Source organism: Mus musculus, chromosome 9 (genome assembly GCF_000001635.26).
Source record: "Mus musculus strain C57BL/6J chromosome 9, GRCm38.p6 C57BL/6J".
NCBI classification, from domain to species: domain Eukaryota; kingdom Metazoa; phylum Chordata; class Mammalia; order Rodentia; family Muridae; genus Mus; species Mus musculus.
In genome coordinates, this window is record NC_000075.6 from 42,221,490 (window position 1) to 42,241,628 (window position 20,139).

Consider the following 20,139-nt stretch of genomic DNA (forward strand, 5'->3'; position numbering starts at 1 on the left):
CTCCTCAATTGCTTACCATTTTATTTTTGAGGTAAGGTCTCTCAGTGAACCTGGAGCTCACGGAATTGGCTACTCTGGATGTCTAGAAAGCCCCTGAGGACCCTTCTGTCTCTGCCTCTCTGCATTTGGAATGCACATATTTATTTATTTATTTATTTATTTATTTATTTATTTATTTATTTATTTTACACAGGTTCTGGGATATCAAACTTGGATCCCCATATTTGCATGGCAAACCCTTTGCCAAAATAAGCCACTTTCCCAGTAGTACTGGGTAGTTCAGTGTCAACTTGAGGCAAGCTAGCTAGAGTCATCTCCAAAGAGGGAACCTCAGTTAAGAAAATGCCTCCCTAAGATCAGACTGTAGACAGGCCTGTAGGGACATTTTCTTAATTAGCAATTGATATGGAAGGACCAAGTCAATGTGGGTAGTACATTCCTGGACTGACAGTATTGGGTTCTATAAGGAAGCAGGCTGAGCAAGCCATGAGGAACAAGCCAATGAGCAGCACTCCTCTATGGCCTCTGTCTCAGATCCTGCCTCCAGGTTGCTGCCTGTTTGAGTTCCTGCTCTGATTGCCTTCAATGGTGAAGAGTGATAGGGATAAGTAAGCAAAAGTATCCCCTTCCTCCTCAAGTGTCTTAGTTAGGGTCTTACTGCTGTGAACAGACACTATGTCCAAAGCAACTCTTATAAGGACAACATTTAATTGGGCTGCCTAACAGGTTCAAAGGTTCAGTCTATTATCATCAAGGAGGAATCATCTAGGCAGGCATGATGCAAGCAGAGCTGAGAGTTCTACATCTTCACCTGTAGGCTGCTAGAAAAATACTGGCTTCCAGGAAGCTAGGATGAAGGTAACATCTACTCTAATAAGGCCACATCTACTCTAACAAGTGCCACTCCCTGGGCCGAGTATATACCATCACACCAAGTATCACACCAACAATAACTCTAAAATATCAGTTCTCATGGATAATTATTTTACTGTTCAAAAACCCTCTCTCCACTGAAGCATCCAGCACAGGTACTACATGGGTCTATACCAGGTCCTCTCTGTATAGCTTTCAGGGTTTTTTATGGGACTCCTGAATATATGAATGAATGGGCCTCTAATTCTTATGCTTTTTCTTAGGGCTCTTTTTCTTTAATTGATTTATCTTGTCCAACTTCAGTGTGATAGTCCTTGTTTATCTTATTAGGCTTTATTTTCTTATATTTTGTTGTTATCTATTAGAAGCTTGTTCTCTTCTAATGAGAAATGAAAAGAGAGGATTTGAATGGGGGAGAAGCTGGGGAGGAACCAGGAGGAGTAGAGGGAGAGGAAACTGTAATCAAGATTTAGTGTATGAGAAAAGAATTCATTTTTAATAAAAGGGAACAATTAAAATAAAGAGAGAAAGGAAGGAAGAAAGGAAGAAAGAAAGGAAGGAAGAAGGAAGGAAGGGAAAAGGGAGGGAAGGAAATCCTCTCTTACCCCCAGAGATTGGGTAAATCTATAGCTATAGTACCAATCCTAGGAAAGACCTAGCTTGAAATCAGACAGACAAAGGTGACTAATGATGCTTCCTATGAGGCTTGCCAGCTCTCTAGCCCCAGATACTTCTTCACATGGTCTTGCTTGTTTGTCAATGGCTTATTTGGTCTTTCTCCTTGTTACTCTCCATTTGATTCTACTTTGGCAATGGTGGTCATATTCACCTCAATGCTCTCAGTTAAAGAATTTATTTAATTTTTAATTATGTGTATATATGTGTGTTGGTGGGTATGTGCACAGGAGTGTAGTGTCCACAGAGGCCAGAAAAGGACTTCAGATTTCCCAATGTTGGAGTTACACATGGTTGTGAGCTGCCTAATGTAGGTGCTGGGAACCATACTTGAGTATGTGCTCTGAATTGCTGAGTCATCACCCCCCCCCCAATTTAGTATTCTCTTGAGCAATCCAAACTTGTCTACTCAGTCATTTCTCATCTAGGGTAAGGTCAAGTCTAAGCTGCCATAACAAAAAAGTAGTCCTTTAATTACCCACATACATGCCCATTCCCAGTGTAGGCAAGGGCTCCGCCCTTCATGCTCCCTTGGGAAGCCATGTTCCTAAGTTTTGTTTCCCTCCTATATCATAGGCTGATGTCACTATTCCATTCATTGTGGCCTATGAGTGTGTCTATGAGAAAGCATAGCAGAAAATTTAGGATGCACTGCTATCCTTTATTAACATTAAGGGACTTTAACTTTTAGAGTATCTTTAGGTTTACAACATTCAGTGGTGTGGTGGTTTGAATACACTTGGCTCAGGGAATGGCACTATTAGGAGGTTTGGCCTTTTTAGAGTAGGTGTGATCTTGTTGGAGGAAGTGTGTCACTTTGGGGTTGGGTTCTGAGACCCTCCTCCCAGCTGCCTGGGGGATGTCGAGTCTTCTCCTGTCTGCCTTCAGAACAAGATGTAGAACTCTCAGCTCCTCCTGCATCATGCCTGCCTGGACACTGCCATGTTTCTGCCATGATGATAATGGACTGAACCTCTGAAACTGTAAGCCAGCCTCGATTAAATGTTGTCCTTTATAAGAGTTGCCTTACAGTCATGGGGTCTCTTCACAGCAATGGAAATCCTAACTAAGACACGTGGGAAGTCCAGAACGGTGTGAGCTGACCACATGCTGTCCTCTTCCACGTGCAAATGGCTACACTATTGATACCTCACACCACAGTGGGATGTCAACTGCAATCCATGATCCCTTATGGAGACATTGCCATCATTGGAAGTAGTTTCCTCTTGCCCTCCCTCTCAGTGTTATATGTTCTGTGGTTTTGACAAGAGTATGGCATGTATCGACCATCATAGCATTATACAAATGGCTTTATCATCCCCCAAATCTCTGTGCTCTACTCCTTTATGCCCCACCTCTCCCTTCCCCTCCCCACTAGCCCAGTTCACCTCTGATTTTTTAATTAGTTTATTTCTTCACTTTTCATCACAGTGTAAGTCCCCCTCACCTTCCAGTACTCCTTCACACAGATCCTCCCCCCATTCCTCCCTTCCCTTCTCGTCTGAGAAGGGGGAGCCCTACCCATGCCCCACACCACCAACTCCAGCACATCAAGTCACTGCAGGACTAGGCACAAACTCTACCACTGAGGCCAAACAAGGGAGTCCAGTTAGGGGAATGGGATTCTCAGGCAGATAGGCAATAGATTCAGGGACAGTCCCCACTCTTGATGTTGGAGGGCCTACATGAAGATCAAATACAGATTTGCTACTTGATTGCAGAAGGTCTAGGTCAGCCTGTGCTTGCTTTTTGGTTGATGTCTCAGTCCCTGGGAGCCCTCAAGGGTTCAGGTTAGTTGTCTCTGTTGGTCTTCGTGTGGAGTCCCTGGAACCCAGACCCATAAAGACATACATGGTATGTACTAACTTATAAGTGGACATTAGCCATATAGCACAGGATAACCAGGCTATAACCCACAAACCCAAAGAAGCCAAATAACAAGGAGGCCTCAAGGGAGGATGGTTGAATCTTTGTCAGAAGGGGAAATAAAATGGATATCAGAAATGGATGGAGGGAACTGGGTGGGAGAAGGGAAGGGAGGTGATGGGGTAGGGGTGGGATGGGGTGGGGAGAGCAGGGGAAAGAATGGAAATCTCAAGGTGGGTGGTGCAATCTCTGTGATACCCAAAGTAGTGGGATGGGTAGAGGCCCTAGGGTTTCTATGGGGACAACTATAGCTGAGACTCCTAGCAGTGGAAGATATGGATCCTGAAGTGGCCACTTCCTGTAGGTAGGCAAGACTCTCAGTAGAAGGATAAGGACAACAACCCACCCATGAAACCTTCCACCTAAAATGTGTCCTGCCTAAAAGATGTGCAGGGTCAAAGAAAGAGCAGAGACAGAGAGAATGGCCAACCAATGAATGGCCCAAACTGAGACCCATTACATGGGCAAGAGCCAATCCCTGACACTATCAATGATACACTGTTATGCTTGCAGACAGGAACCAAGTATAACTGTCCTCTGAGAGGCTGCACCCAGAAGCCACTGGAAAGAAATGTAGAGACCCACAGAGGTAGAGCCAAACATTAGATGGAGCTCAGGGGGTCTTATGAAAGAGTTGGGGGAAGGATTGAGACACCTATGATCTTTTTGCAGTGTCCTTACTTTAGCTTTTCCCCAAAATGCTATACAGTTGGACTCACACAGTAGCCTCTGTGCTTCTTCTATTGGCCATAGGATAGCTCATTTATCCTTAGCATTGACTATTTCCTTGTGTGTACACACCACGGCTTATGTGTTCACCGCTGAAAGGCACTGGGATTGTTCCTAAACTTCTGCCAATTGTGAATAAAGCTGCTATGAATATCCATGGACAGGTTTCTATGGGGATGCAAGTTTTCAGCTCATTTAGATACATGACCTGGATCATACGCCTACCAAGGCTGTGTCATTTCAAATCCCCTGCAGCATCTAATGAAAGGCCCCACTCCTCTCCACTCAACACCCCTTGCCATGTTGGTGGCTGCTTGTTTGGATTTTGACCATTGTAATAGCATCCTAGTGCTAACCTGCTTTCCTTTCCTGTTTACACTCCCTCCCATTGATGTTTCCCTGGGCGGAGGGATCTGCCTATCTTCTCCCTCTATTCCCCATGATGAGATGAGTTATGATCAGAAAGTCTGAGATGTGTCCTTCCTGACAGAAGGGAGCTGTGGACAGGAACTAGATGTTCATCTCTTTCTCTGGTCCACAATGAGGGAGCAAACAGCCTCCATCTGCAGATGGGAGAGTCTCCTGCAGAATTGACTTATCGGTAGCAAGGTTGGGATGGAGACATCACATGAGCTCTCCTTGCCTTGTTGCTTAACAGAATCACAACTCTACAAGGGAGAAAAGGTTCTCTGACCCTCAGAAGACATCAACATAAAGGGGAAAGCCAGGCCGAGGAGGGCCTTAGGCTGGAAGGCTGTGCAGGGGCCCTTCTGAATCTGCTGTTAAGCTTCTGAGTTGGGTTCTAGACTACTTTATACTGTTGCTTGGGTATACTTTGAGGTTGTCTAGGGGCTCACCTGTTGTTAGAGATGTGATTATCATTGTGGGACCCATTGTGGTAGAACATTGAAGAGGTAGAGCCTTGGGGCAGACTCTTAGCTCCCACAGAACTCCTGTGTTCTCACAAGAAAAAGGCATATATATATATGAACTGGACCCCTGACTTATTCTATGGCTTCTTGTCCAGTGACATGATGTCTTTTTCCCATTTGTCCTTGTCATTAGACATTAGACTCTTAACAGAAGCTGAACCAATGGGTTGCTAATCCTGTATCTGATCACCTCAAAATCTGTGAGCTAAATAAACCTCTTTTCTTTGTAATGTCCACCTGTGTCAGCTATTTTGTTACAGTATCAAGTTGGTAATAGGAATTCTTTTGTTAGAGTATCAAATCAGCGATACAAATTAACACATTTCTCTGGCAATAGTGTAGGATATAGATATGGGACAAAGAGAGGGATGCAAATAAGGGGCCAGTCAAGAAAGGAACACAGTGAATTCTACAAGGAAGCTAAGGCCTGCACTACTTCAAAGGAGAAAGCTTAGAGAGTAGAGCTTGAGCCAAAGATTGTGGCTAGGAAATTATAGAAATGAGGTTCCATGGCCAACTCTGACTGGTTAACTAGAAGTCATAATTCCTAAGGAGCACTGGAGAGATGGGTCAGCAGGTAAAGTATTAGGATTTGAGTTTGGATCCCTGGCACTCAACATACAAGTTGGATGTGGTGGGTGTCTGGAAACCCAGTGCTGTGGAAGCAAAGACAAATGAATCCCTAGAGCTCATCACTCACAGGCCAGTCATCCTATCTAAATGAATAAGTTCCAGGCTTAGTGAGCAATCCTGTCTCAAAAATATGGTATAGACAGGCTTGGGAGATTGCTCAGTAGGCAGAGGCTCCTGTTGTAACAGTGAGATGACCTGAGTTCAAATTCGCAACTCCACTGTAAATCCAGGCATGGCCAGATGTACAGATGACCTCAGCATTGGAAGGCAGAGACAGAGGACTCCTGGGAGCTCCCTGGCCAGCCAGCAAGCCTAGCTGTAACAGAAATCTCCAGGCTCAGGACAAAACTCTGTATCAAATGATAAGGTGGGAAAGGGAGTTAGAGAAAGGCTCCGACTAATGTACTACTCTGGTTTGCACCTGTGCACATACATGTAACTACAGCTACCTATATACACTACCTATATACACATGGTGTGTGTGTGTGTGTGTGTGTGTGTGTGTGTGTGTGTGCACTCACACTCAGCACACATACAAACAACAACCTTTTGGGGTGAGTACTGGTGTTCTAACCCATGGTAACTGAAGCCATTAACAAGAGAAAACAAAGGAAACATATTCAAAATCAGAGTACATGAAATAATTATGCCTTGAGCCATGCTGACTTCCCTCTGCAGCTCTGGGGGTAGGGTGGGGTGGGGTGGTGCTGAGCAGACTACCAATGAGCAGGGGTCCAAAGTCCAGCAGAAATGCCAGTCTCAGAGAATGAGGGCCAGAGCCTTCAGCATAGGAGGTGAGCACTGCCATTGTGTTAGATGCCATGGGAAACTGAAGTCAGCTGGCCGAAAAGAAACCCTAGGCAGATGTGGATGCTTGCTTAAGAACCTGGCAAAAGAGGCAATGCTGTAGGCAAGGAAACATGGCAGTAGCCAGAGATGAAGGAGAGAGATGCCACAGACTAAGAAGAGAGCAAATGTCAAGCTCAGACTGAAGGCACTCACTGGCTCTCACCAATGGGAGATCTTGCTTTTGATTTGAGTTGTAGGGTCAGAAGGCAGGTAGGAGTCCACAAGTGGGTTTAAGAGAGGGGAGGTCATGGCCCCACGTACGGTGCTATATTTAAGGCTCTTGGCTGAGAGGTAAAGGAGAGGTCAGGAGAGATTTACATTTGTACAGCAGAGGCTGGATGTATTTATAGACCCAGGGTGATGAGCCAATTGGAAGCTTGGGAACAATCTATTGAAGAGGGGATCATGAATGGAGCAAGATTCCAACAATGGAAGTAGATAAGGAATGAGAAGCTGGCATAGGGAGAAGGTGGTATGTGTCAGAGTAGGGTGAGGAGGCACACTGAACGGGGGAGGTCTCCAATAAGACGGAATGACATTAATAATTGAGACAGAACTTTCTAGATTATTGATGCTGATTTTAATGGAGGCAGAAGTTTGTGCCAGTGACCTCAATTTTTTGGCAAAATGGGAGACCAGGGCATATGTCGAGAGAAGACTAGAGCTAATGATGACATATCCCAATGATTAAGCAGAACTGAAGATGTCAATCAAAAAGTGATGATGGTCTGGGACTGCAGAAGACACAGGTCCAGTTCCCAGTATCCACATGATGGCTCATGACAACCATAACTCCAGGTTCAGGGTACTGGATGTCTTCTTCTGACCTCCGTGGGTACCAGCCATGTATGTGATGGACACAGACAAAACCCTCACATACATACATTTAAAAAAAAAAGGCTTTCAAAAAGAAGTGTGTCTGTCTGTACTCTATGTAAAGAGCAGGAATCCAGAAGGGTGCTACAGCCTGTGTAGAAAGTGGGGAGAGTGGGGAAGGGGTGTGCTATGAAGCTCTCCCCACAGCAAGCAGGGTCCCAGAGCAGCGGCGACACCAGCAGAGACGGCGACCAGGCAAGCTCCCAAACAGTTTTCATTGGGCGCATTTAAACAGTCAAGCCGCTCTTGGACAGTTAGGGAATGTTTCCACGGACATATCTCATTCCGTCTTCGTAGTGATGTTGTGAGGCATGGGTAATTCTTCCCTCTCTCTGCAGATAGACACACTGCGGCTACAGGTCAGACAAGTCACAGGGGCGAGATGGATCTCTTAGGTCGCGGGCTTCTCACAGATAGCATTTGATATTTAAAGACAATGAGGACGGAAACTGAAAATTAAGTGTGCTGTGGGGGATGAATTTTCCTGGGACAGTGGGATGAGTCCACCATTTCTACCAGTGCCCATAAACACAGTGCAGCCTCTGAGATGCGTTCACCGTCATGCCCTGGCTTTCCTCTTCGGATCCACCCACACAGCCCTTGCAGGCAGGCCCCTCACACCCCATGCTCCATCACACCTCAATGCTTCTGCACCTTCTGTCCTTCTGCCCGGAGAAGCCTCTCCCTTCCTGTCCCCTGGCAAGCTGACACTTTCAGATCTCACTAGCCACCTTCCTGCAGGCTGAGCCCATTGCCCTACTTTCTCTTTTGCTCCCTGCCCCAGGGTCACCATCGGTTCTAGCATAATGGTACTGCTGTTCTTACCCCTGTCTCTCTCGCCAGACCAAGAGCTCCTTGTGGGCAGGAACCGAGCCTTGTGTCTTTTTATATCTCTTGGTGAGCAGACCGGCACAGTGCTCTATGGGTCTTCACCGGTAAATGTGGGAGGGGATGCTGCTCCTGTCTCTCAGTGGAAAGCAGCCAAAAGCATCAGCCAGTTCTCTTCCAGCCATGCCTCACCTCAGCTTCATCGTTCTTTAACCGAGATGACAAGCTGTGACAGAAGCATTGAGAGACAGATAATTAGCAAAAGCTTTCTTCCTTTCCAGAGCCTTGCCTCCCTGTTCGCCTTTTAACATGTAGCATTTTAAGACACACAGAATGTGACTGCTTGCCCTCCGTCCAATAGTACTTCAGACCTGGGTGATTATAGGGACCCTGGTTCCCCTGCTTTCCTCTCCAGGGTACAGGGTAGTCCCTCTACTCAGATCTTGAGTCACAGTGACCCCATTACAGTGCCCGTCAGATCACAAGCTCCATCTTATTCCATCTGAACACCACAAATCCTCTGTCCAGGGCTCTTCACAGCTGGCTTCTATTGCCTCCAACCCCACCCTATACAATCAAGAAGTGGTAGTCTGGGGCTGTAGAAGACACAGGTTCACATCCCAGCATCTGCATGATGGTTCATGACCAACCATAACTCCAGGTCTAACATGGCCTTGGTTCATAAGGCACCAGCCAGGTCACACCCACCTTTGCCACTCCCTCACTGGGTTCTCTGCCCGGTTTCCTGATGCTCTCTGCCTCTCTCAGCTCTCACTCAGTAGCTCCTTCTTGGTGGGCAGCCCTGATTATCCTCTCAAACTTTACTGCTTCCTACAACAGCTGCGGACACAGCCTATCCATTTTTGGCTTTGCTTCTTACTTGGTACAGGAGTGGCACACATTCCCCTTGGTGTCTTGCCTGTCTATTGCTTGCTGCAGGGGTGGGGGTGGGGGTGCGGGGTGGGGTGGGGGTGGGTAGGGATTCAGATCCCTTTGGCTTCTTTCCATGCCCCTGATACCTAGAACAGCATATGGGGCTCAGAGCAGACACCCAGTGAACTCTTGTTGACTGGGCCCCGAGTTCAAGCTGAGCCTCTTATTTCCTGGTTACAATGCATGCATCTCAATTTCCTTCATCTGTATCTGTTCTGGTTAATCAGACTATAACGTGTATACAGTATACATTCTAATACACACAAAAGTGCGGAGAGCTTACAGCATAGGCCTGTTGGTTAACAGAGCGATGGTCCTCGTAGCTCAGCGGCATCTGCACCCTGACTTGCCCCCATCTCCCCGACTGCTGTGCATCCTCCCCCACCCTCTCCTCCCCTTATTGCTTTGTCTTAGCACAACATGATCACTCCTGGAGAAGGCCTTCCTTCCTACTGCTAATTTAATCCTCGATTTTTATTCAGCTGTGAGGGGTGGGGTGGATGTGGGGAATGTAGTCAGGCCACCATACATCATCTTAGGGAAGAAAAGGCTTGACATTTTCATTGGCAAATCAATCCCGAAGCTCTGGGACTGGAGAAGACCCCAGAGGTCAGCCCATCCATCTTCGCACCTCTAAGCAGTTCTCTTCTGAAAATCATCCCCCAAACCGACTGTCTGGCTTTTTCTCTGGCTGTTCTCTAAGGGAGCCACCCTCTTAACCTCTCTTGATGGGCCGCTTTAGTGTTTTAGTGGAAAATGTAAAATTCTTATTAAGGCAGTGAGCGGCGTGCTGTAGGGCGGAGAATTGGAGCACAGATGATCAGACTGCAGCCTTAGGCAGAAGCCACAGCCTGAAGCCGAGGCTACGCTGACGACTGGCTACCTAACGCAACAACCCTTTGTAAATAAATTAGCCTTCAAAACAATCCTCAAGGTAAGAAAAAAATACAAAGTAAATCATAAGTACTTAATTAAAAAATTATTCCCATTTAAAATTTTAGGTGTGTGTGTGTGTGTGTGTGTGTGTGTGTGTGTGTGTGTGTGTGTCATAGGACAACCTTTAGGAGTTGATCCAATGTAGTCTTCCATGATGTGGAGACTGGAGAATCGAACTCTGACTGAAAGGCAGGTGTGCACCTTTACCCACGGGGCCATTTCTTTGGCTCCTTAAAGTCTTTATCAACACACGGATACATACATGTGTACATATATGAGGTATTAAGTACATTGACTCAATAAGCACACAAATACATAATCAATCAATGTTTCCTCTTCTCTTCCTTTTTTATTGCTCTTTTTTTCCCACCCAGATGTGTTTCCTACTCAATAGGCTCCAAGTCTGTGGTATTCAACCTTCCTAATGCCTTGACCCTTTAATACAGTTCCTCATGTTCTGGTGATCCCCAACCATAAAACCATTTTTGTTGCTACTTCGTAACTGTAACTTTGCTACTGTTATGAATTATAATGTAAGTATTTGTGTTTTCCAATGGTCTTAGGTGACCCTTGTGAAACGGTTCTTCAACCCACAGAGGGGCTGGAACCCACAAGTTGAGAACCCCTGCTCTAAGCCTTCATGATAGAACTTTCAAGTTCAAGAAAATCTGCCAGCTTCATGATCTCTTAAACCCTGCACAGGTTACCCTCAACCTGGAGATCATTACAGTCAACTTAGAAAACAGGCATGCATTATGAAGACTGTACTCCAATAACAACCACAAATGTATAACGTATGTGGATATGTGCACCTGAGTTTTTGGAATCTTCATGCCTTCATCTATAAAATGGATTGATAATATCTCCTCTATAGGGCATCTTGCATTGATTAAATGAACTTATGTATAGAAAGGACTTGGCATATAGTCTGGGAACGGTGTGTGTGTGTGTGTGTGTGTGTGTGTGTGTGTGTGTGTGTGTGTGTGTGTGTGTGTGTAATACATGATGAATACACTAACAGTTGACATGCATTGGCTATTCTGTCTATGTCCAGCAGTAAGAGGTGCCTTCTCTATTAACTCATTCCTGGTAAATGCTTATCACATTCATTCATGGTTATTGCTTCCATTGTTGTTACTATTATTACATTTTAAAGACCCAGGAAGGAAGGTGACAATGAGTTCTTTCCTCTCAAGTCTCTATACTTTGGTTGTTAAAGTCGGTAGGTTGCACCCAAGTGAAAGTGACTGGTGCCAACTCGAGGAGAAAAGGCAAGGCAGAGCTCAGAGAGGAGCAACTGGAAAGAGGAGTCAGTCTGTTGCCCTTGGGTGTCATGGCTGTTCCCACCTGCATGGTGGCTGGATGCCCAGGCTCCTTTCTCAAGCAAGAGGAAGCTACCTCTCACTAGTGTATAGGTGGTAACTGGACCAAGAGATGGGCAACAGGGAGAGGGCAGAAAGCTTCCACGGCAGTGCTACTTGGTGTCTGTGGCTGAGCCTACATCTTTTCAGAACTGTGAGGGAGAGAGGGGGAGAGCATGTTTTTATCATGGGAGGAAGAAAAAGCTAACCCAACAAAAACCATTATCAAGTAGAATTGACCTAACCGGTTAAGATGCTTGGCTTGAGCAGAGCATTGAAGACAGAGCAGCCTGCTCAATCTCATGTTGGCCAAGACACAAAGATAGAGGAGGAGACTGGACTGCCAGAGTGCACTGAAAAGCAATCCTCCAATGACTTAACTTCCTCTTTTCTCCAACCAGTTTTCCTAATTCACACATGTCAGAGGCTGGAGACCAAGCTGGGGTTGGGGGCTGGGGGCTGGGGGCTGGGACATAGGCAACATTTATCCAAACAACAATGGTGTTGCAAAGGTGCTCTGAAATGGTTTTCCATTATGATTTTAAAACTAGAAACAAGTGACAATCGTTTAACTTCAAAACAAAGTGGAACAAAGGGAATTTTTGAAAACTATATGATTTGCCATGAAAAGCAAAAGCTGCTACATATTATCAGTGCCTCTGCTCACTGAGCATCCAGATGGTTTGTAATGCAAAGGGATCTGAGGTGTGGCATTTTCTCTACCCAAAATGGTTAGGGACCATTTAGAAAGAACAGAGTGAATCAAATGACCAGCTCAGTGTACCAAATTGAAATGTCCTTCCAAATGGCTGCACTCCCAATTTAATTTGATAACATATTAGTTTGTAATTTGTTAAGTGGGCAGGTTGGAGCTTACTCTGAGCATATTTGAAAGGGTTTCTGAAGTACCCTGGAAGGCTAGCAGGAGGAATAGGGTCATGTTTCTTAGGAAGAGCCTCCTACTCTGTCCAAGCACCCCATAATTTTTCTCTTTGACTCCTTCCACCCTCTGAGTGCCCCCACATGTTTGTGTGTGTTCAGAAACTTGTGTGCACTTGTGGAGAATAGCAGTCAACATTGGGTGTCATTTGAGTGTGTGTGTGTGTGTGAGTGTGTGTGTGTGTGTGTGTGTGTGTGTGTGTGTGTGTGTGTGTGTGTGTGTGTGTGTGTGTAGGTAGGTGGGTAGCATACACTTATGTGAACCTGTGGAGGACAGTGGTCAACATTGGATGTCATTCCTCAGGATGAAGTCCATCTTGTTTTTTGAGACAGGCTCTATCCTCTTTACTTGGCACGTTACATATTCTGATTTGACTGGGCTGGCCGGACAGCAAGCTCCAGGATTCTCCTTGTCTCTGCCTCTGCAGCACTGGGATTACAAACATGTGCTAACATGTCCAACTGGGAATGAAACTCTGGTCCTCATGCTCACATGGCTAGCCCTTTACTCACTGAGCCACTTGCCCAACCCCGGAGTCTCTGCCTTTCTATGGCGATTTCTCCCCTCTACTTCCCTGTACTGTTAACTTCTTTTCCTCCTTCTTTCCTTCTTTTCCATCTCCCAAAGGAGGATTTTCCTGAACACTAACTCCATGTAGTAAGTTCTCCCACAACTATTCTTGCTGCTCTGAACTAGTCTAAGCAACTTGTAGGAAAATCTTGCAGAACTCACACATGCCTCATTTCTCACAACAGCTTCAGTATCTAGCTGAGACCTAGTCAGAGGTTTAATACATATTGGTTTGCTAAATTTGCCCTAAGATACCTCTGCTTCCATTTCCATTTATCTCAAAGGTGTTGCCTTAGTCAGGGTTTCTATTGCTGGGACTAAACATTATGACCAAAAAGCAAGTTGTCGAAAAGGGGTTTTGGGCTTCCTTCAATAAAGGAAGCCAGGGCAGAAACTCAAACAGGGCAGGAATCTGGAGGTAGGAATGGGTGCAGAGGCCATGGAAGAGTGCTGCTTACTGGCTCGATCTATAGAGTTTGCTCAGCCAGCTTTCTTATAGAACCCAAGACACCAGCCCAGGGATGGTAGGTATCACCCACAATGGTCTGGTCCCTCCTCATCTATCTCTAATTAAGAAAATGCTTTACAGGTGGAATCTTAAGGGGGCACTTTATCAATTGGGGTTCCTTCCTTTCCGATATCTCTAGCTTTGTCAAGTAGACATAAAGCCACTAGCACAGATGTCTTTGTATACAGTGAACTATAACCTAACTTGAGGTGTTAGCAAGACGATAACCTAGCCTTGTAACGAATAACTGAGTTTTAGCCAATAACAAGCAGTCAATTGTTCAAATTGCCTTCAGACAAGACAAAAAGGAGCTGCAAGCAATTAGCCTATCTCTATACCATTTTCTTAACCTCTGATTTTTATTATAACTTGCCCCACTTTTGGTCCACACTGATGTCTGGTTCTAGAAGTGCAAATAACACTCTATAAAGCTAGATTATTTTTTTAATAATTTCATCTGCAGAGGCTCAATTATTTTGTTTGTAAGAAAAGTAAAATTTCCATATTTCCTTTCATTTATGACGCACTTAGGAAATGTACAAATGCCCAGAATGTTAATCTCCTTTCGGCCATATTTAGTTCTAGGTGGGAGATTTGTGTGACTGATTTAACCGTGAAGATGGATGACATATGACTCTGGGCTATTCAAGACTCAAAAAACGACTGTCATAAACATTAACTGGAGCAAACATCATTTGATTGAGCTCTTCTCTGGCTGGATAGCTGGACGCAAGTTCTCCTTGCCATCTAAATAAGAGATGAAATGCTTGTCTCCTCTGAGCATCAGTATCTGCAAAGGAAACACACAGAGTGGGGGCAAAAACCATCCATGGTCCTTCCATGACAACAATAGGAAAACATCACATCTCAGACTCTTGCTAACAGCTACACTAAGGACTCACCCTCTGCCACGCATTGAATCTGCACAATAATGGGTGGCCCGCCCATTATTTGGGTACGTTTTCTGGATAGCTGGAGAAAGAACTGGAAGTACATGAGGCACAATTCCTGTCTCTCTTGTGCAAAGGTACTCTGAACCCTTGATGCAGGTAATTGGCTAAGACTCGGCTACTCCTTACAAAGGTAGGTTGCCATCTTGTTTCTATATCAAGTTAAGTTACAGTCAGTCCACTGTGACCTTAGTACTCTCACCTTACTAATGGTGAAATGAGATCTACAGGAATGTGGCAACTTTCTCACCTCTTCAAAGCCAGTAAGTGGCAAGAAGTGAGATCCAAAGCCAGGACTGTCAGTGAAAAATTGATATCCTCCTCCCCCTAAAGGCCAGCCTGTCCTAAAGCAGCGCTCTCTGAAGCTGTATACCAAAGAGACAAGAATGGGCAGGGAAGCCTAGGAGAGTCTTCCCTCGGAGTACATCCTCAGACAATTGCAAGAGTAGCATCCCTAGCATGCACCAGGCACGGATGGGTGTGTCATTTCTGGTCGATTAAATACGTGGGGGAGGGAAAACAAAACAGGAACAATGCTCAGGACTCACAAGGAAGCCCTCAGAAAGAGCAATCAGCTAGATTGTCACAAGAGAATGAGAAACTGGGAAGGTCACTGGTCATGATGAGGGCAACCATCTTGGTCATCACTGTTGAGTCCTCCAACAATATCTAACATCAGCTACCCAACCTCTGGGTCTTGGCTTGAAGCATCCCTTAGAGGAATGGTCAGAGTATTCGGGTCTTCGGATAGTCAGGATTAGCCTATAGGATTCAGGGTACTCGTGAAGTGCTGGAAGAGATAGGCATTTCTGTCTCGATTGTGGTAATATATCCATTCATCTAAGTGTGCATATTAAATATGTGCAGAGGTCTGTATGTCAGCGAAACCATAACTAAGCAGCCTAAAAGAAGCAAACCAATAAACAAATACACAAAGTTAATATGGTTTTTAAAAAGAGAACAGAAAAGGGAGAGGCCATGGTGGCATGTGTTTGTAGTTCCAGACACCAGAGAGACTGAGGTAGAGACACACTTGAGCCCAGGAACCAGAGGCCATGCTGGGCTACACAGTAATAGAATCACATCTCCTTTTATCCCATTGTGTGTGTGTGTGTGTGGTATATGCATGTGTATGTGTGTATATGTATATGTGTGTGTGGTATATACACGTGTATGTGTGTGTATATGTGTGTGTGGTATATGCATGTATATGTGTGTGTATATGTGTATGTGTGTGTGGTATATGCATGTGTATGTGTGTGTATGTGTGTTTATGTATATGTGTGTGTGGTATATACATGTGTATGTGTGTGTATATGTGTGTGTGTGGTATATGAATGTGTATGTGTCCATGTATATCCATGATGAATATGGACACATCAGTAGGAGTTCTTGGTATATGCTGCCAAACTCAGCCCCTTCTTTTCCTCTTCTTTTCTTCTTTAACATGGGTGCCGGGGATTCAAATTCAGCTCCCCCTAGTTTTTGTACAGCAAGCACATACCACTTGGGCATCCTCTAGCCCCCATACTCCAGTCTTGAAGAGAGTGATGCTCAGTAGCTCCGTGGAGGAGTGTGTGCACAGGATGGTGCGATTCAAGCCCCAGCACAATAAGAAAGAGGGTGAGAGGGAGTGGAGGATGGGGGTCAGGGAGCTCCAGGAAGGGAGGGGAGGAAGCGGTAAGGAAGCTCCTTCATTCATAAGCATTCCAAAATGTCAAGTTCACCTGAACACAGAACAACTGCTGGGAGGGAAATTCTGCAGAGACAATGGCAATGGAGTGGAGAACACACAGGCACACGCATACACACGTACAGTGTGAGCTGTTGTGAGCAGAACTCTAGCTCCTGCCTTGGAGGAGGCTTCCTGGTGCGTTAGGGGCCCTTCTTCAGGGGACAAGGGCTCCTCCTCTCTGAAGCAATTCCACAGGAGAGGATGCTGCTGCCTGCATCATTAGTTCTGCAGGTTTCACTGGATCCTGCGCTGAGGCTGAGACTGGAGAAAGGGCGTGCTTGCCAGTGTCCTCCCCTCCCCCACCATAGGCTCCACATGAATTCTGCGTGATTTATTTATCTTGCTCCATTTCTCTAAACGTCATTAGCTCTATTTGTGTCTGTCCTTATTGAACCACGCTGTGATGTTTAGTATACACTTAAAGTGGGTTCCGAGGAAAGCCATGTCGCTTATTGCCAGCATTTAATACAAGTATCTAATTAAGTTCAGGTTATTGTGTTAATTATCATCCGGATCTATAAAGTTTATTGGGCTTTCTGATTTTCATATCATTCCTCTGCAATTAGTGGTTATGTTCAAGTGTTCAGATTTTTTTTTTTAGAAAAAAAAATAGGTCTTGTTTCAATTCACCTCACCATTAGGTTTGATCATAAAATGTTTATTAGAGTAAGATGTGCAGTTTCACTTGAACTCTTACCTTTAACACACTCGCCATCATCTGTCAGGAGTGGATCTTTCACAGTGAGAGGTATACAATTATATCATCCTGCCGAAACCACGAATTCAGTTTGCCAAGATTGGTTTCAAAAGTATAACATTTGGGGGGAGTGGGTGTGTTGGAGAAAAGAAAAAGAAAGGGGGTAACCGATGTAATTATATTTGAATTTCAAAAACTGAGTATCATTTTCGGAATTTTCTAGTCCTCACACTACAGCATATATACTATTTAAAATAACCCACTTCAATAAGGGTTTCAAGCTGTCCCTCGACTAATGCAGAGAAGGCTCCGCCCAGAACCTGTGATGCTCACACAGAAAATGAAAGTTACCATGGGCTGGCTCTCAGACCCTTGCTGGTGTAGACACACATGGCCACACTTCTCTCCCAGCCTCCCCTGGCATCAGAAAGCCACTTCTCCTCTCTTCCACAGCCAACGCCTTCTTCAGAGATTGCTCTCAGTCTTCAGCTGACAAGATGTCTCAGGCCGAGTCTCTGAGCTGTTCTCCCCAGCCCACCATCAGGGCACTAACATCCTCTGAGGTTCTCCCACCACATCCTGTCTGAACCTAATCCCTACTAACACTCGGCTCTGTATCCCGCTGTCTCCTCACATCTCTGACTACATCTTGGCATCATTCACCATAGAGTCTTCTTCTGCTTGGCCCTTAGGGACTGCTGGAGATGCTGGCCCTGGCCTTAGGGACTGCTGAAGATGCTGGCCCTGGCCTTAGGGACTGCTGAAGATGCTGGCCCTGGCCCTGTCCCCCAGCTCTGCTCACTACCTGGGTTATGGCCACATATTGCTACTCTCAAATCTGTATCCCCAGCCTCATATCTTCATCTAGTCTGATCACCTGCCCAGATACCCTTTTCAGTGTCTTCCCATGATCCTTTTCTACGATAAAACTACCTCTTTCCAGAGCCCACCAAGTCCTTTGGAATCCAGCCTCACCTTGTTCTCCAGCCTCCCTTCCTTTCCAGCCTTCCAAAACTTGGCCACTCAGCCAAGCTGAATCACCCTCAGTATCTTCAGGGTTCTATACTCACTTCAAACTCCGACCTTCCCTCTGTCTTGCTCCCTCTCTGCTGATGACCCCTCTTGCCTGCCACCTTCATTCCCTTAGTATTAGCTGTGTGAGCCTTGGGGAGAGCATTCTACGGGCTGTGTTAGATCCTGCTGACCTATGACCCAACAGCACTTCGGTATATCACTTACTAAAATATTGAATATGCTTTTAATGTAGTCTTTACTGCTTGATTCCATCTTCTAGCTCAGCACTTGATAAATATTTAGGTTGGCAAAATGATTTCAGCTAAAGAATGAATCTAACTGACAGTCTCTTATCCTGGCTTAAGTGTTTGAGACCTGTGTGGGGGTGGACCTGGGCTCTCCTATCTGCTAATTAACTATTGTTTCCAAACTGACCTGTTCCTTCACTGCTGTTAGGCAAATTTATAAGATCCTGGAGGAAGAAGCTGCAACTCACAAAGACAGCTGTGCTGAGACACTGCAGTAAGACTCAGGATGAGCAATTAACCAACCAACCAACCAAACGAGCAAACAAACCAAATCACATATCTACCATCTGATTCAGGCAACTCCTAGATATTTTGTTTTCCTTCAGGTTTCCTGGGAAGCCACATGCATACTCTAAAGCCTGAATTAAGGTTGATAGGTGATCATGAAAAGAGTTTCCCGTCATCCAAAAAGATGTTTACTGTATTTCTAAATATGGCATCATTAATTCTTAGATTTAGCACTTGCCTAACATATGTGAGTCCCTGGGTTCTGTCCCTAGAGCCACAAGGAAAGAAAGAGCAAAGTAAGTTAATTTGTATTGGAAAATCAAAATTAGATATGGAGACATTTAACCTTCTAGAATTGAGACCAGTTTTTCTGCAAACCTCCTGGGTCTCTCTGAAGCTCTTGAAGACATTTTCTTAATCTCTCACTCCTGGCTCTTAATCCTGCTGTTTAGAATGTTACTTGCCCGGTGGAGTCCATGTTCCCTGCCTCTGCCCAGAGCTCATCGGGAAGACTCCATCTCAGATAAACAGAATTTTCCTTGCCAAGCAAAGACATCCTTCACTCAACCATGACTATGGAGAAAGCCATTCTGGTGTCCTACAGCCCCACTGGTGCAATCTTGTCCCCACGAAATGTGCGCACACATGCATGTTGGATTTTATTTGGGGATTTGTTGTTCTGTGGGTTTGCCTGTTGTCAATGAGCCAAGCATGGAACAGGGGAGCTTTAACAGCCTTTGAAAGGATCGCAGCAGAGAGCTGATTTAGGAGTCGGGTTTTCTAAAGACAAGAGAGGGAGTAGATGACCTTTCCGGAACCCTCCAGTCTGAAGGTTTTATGATTCCATTCACGTCCTCTGTCTAGACATGAAATGTGGACGCGCTTGCTTTTATGGCTGCAACCTGAGAAAAGTCTAACTGCGCCACCTACAGTCTCATCCTAGAAACTGCTCTGCTTCAGCCAGGAACAGTACCAAACCTACCCCCGATACGACCCCCAAAAAAGAGAGGGAGAAAAACCCACTGGAAAGAACACATTTCAGAGACTATCCCCCAAGAATAAACTTGTGTTCTTGACCTAACCTTTAAACAAAGCTGTATAATAACTCTCTGTAATTATTTATTCATATAGACAATAGAAAATTTCGCTCTTCCTTTGACAAGCAGAGACAAAGACTTGGAGCGGCAGGTTAGCCACCCATGATTACACAGGAACCATGCTCAGACCACATGCTTTGACTATGAACTGATACTGGCATTGTGCCTCTCCCACAGTGTAGTGCCAGCATCAAGCTGTGCTGGCACTGTTTCTCCCCTCACACACAGGTCTTACATGCACTGTTCTACATCCCAGGCAGCCTGAACCTATCGTGCACCTTCTGATCTTATCTTTGTCCTTATAAATGTCTCCCTCCCATTTCTGTAACTTACCAGCTCCAGAAGAGCTCATGGCAGGGCAGCATCTTTTTCAAACATGCCAAAACCCTGACCTGGATACACTCTAATTGTCTCCACCTCACCTCACGGAGCCTCTCTGTTCCTCCCAAGAATCAGGTTCAACATTACAGCCTCAGAGAGGGCATCCTTTGATGTCATGGTGGAAGCAGTATCCCTAACTCTGTCTTACTCATTTCCTTTA

General features: G+C 45.3%; 1 long non-coding RNA gene across 1 annotated transcript; it reads right to left on the reverse strand.

Annotated features, from left to right (window-relative positions):
* Nucleotides 1–7,178: 7,178 nt before the first annotated feature.
* On the reverse strand, nucleotides 7,179–20,139 carry Gm40515. Its single transcript, XR_870673.1, has 2 exons — nucleotides 19,932–20,139; nucleotides 7,179–8,547 (listed from the first exon to the last, which is right to left on the reverse strand). It is a non-coding gene; the product is annotated as a predicted gene, 40515 (long non-coding RNA).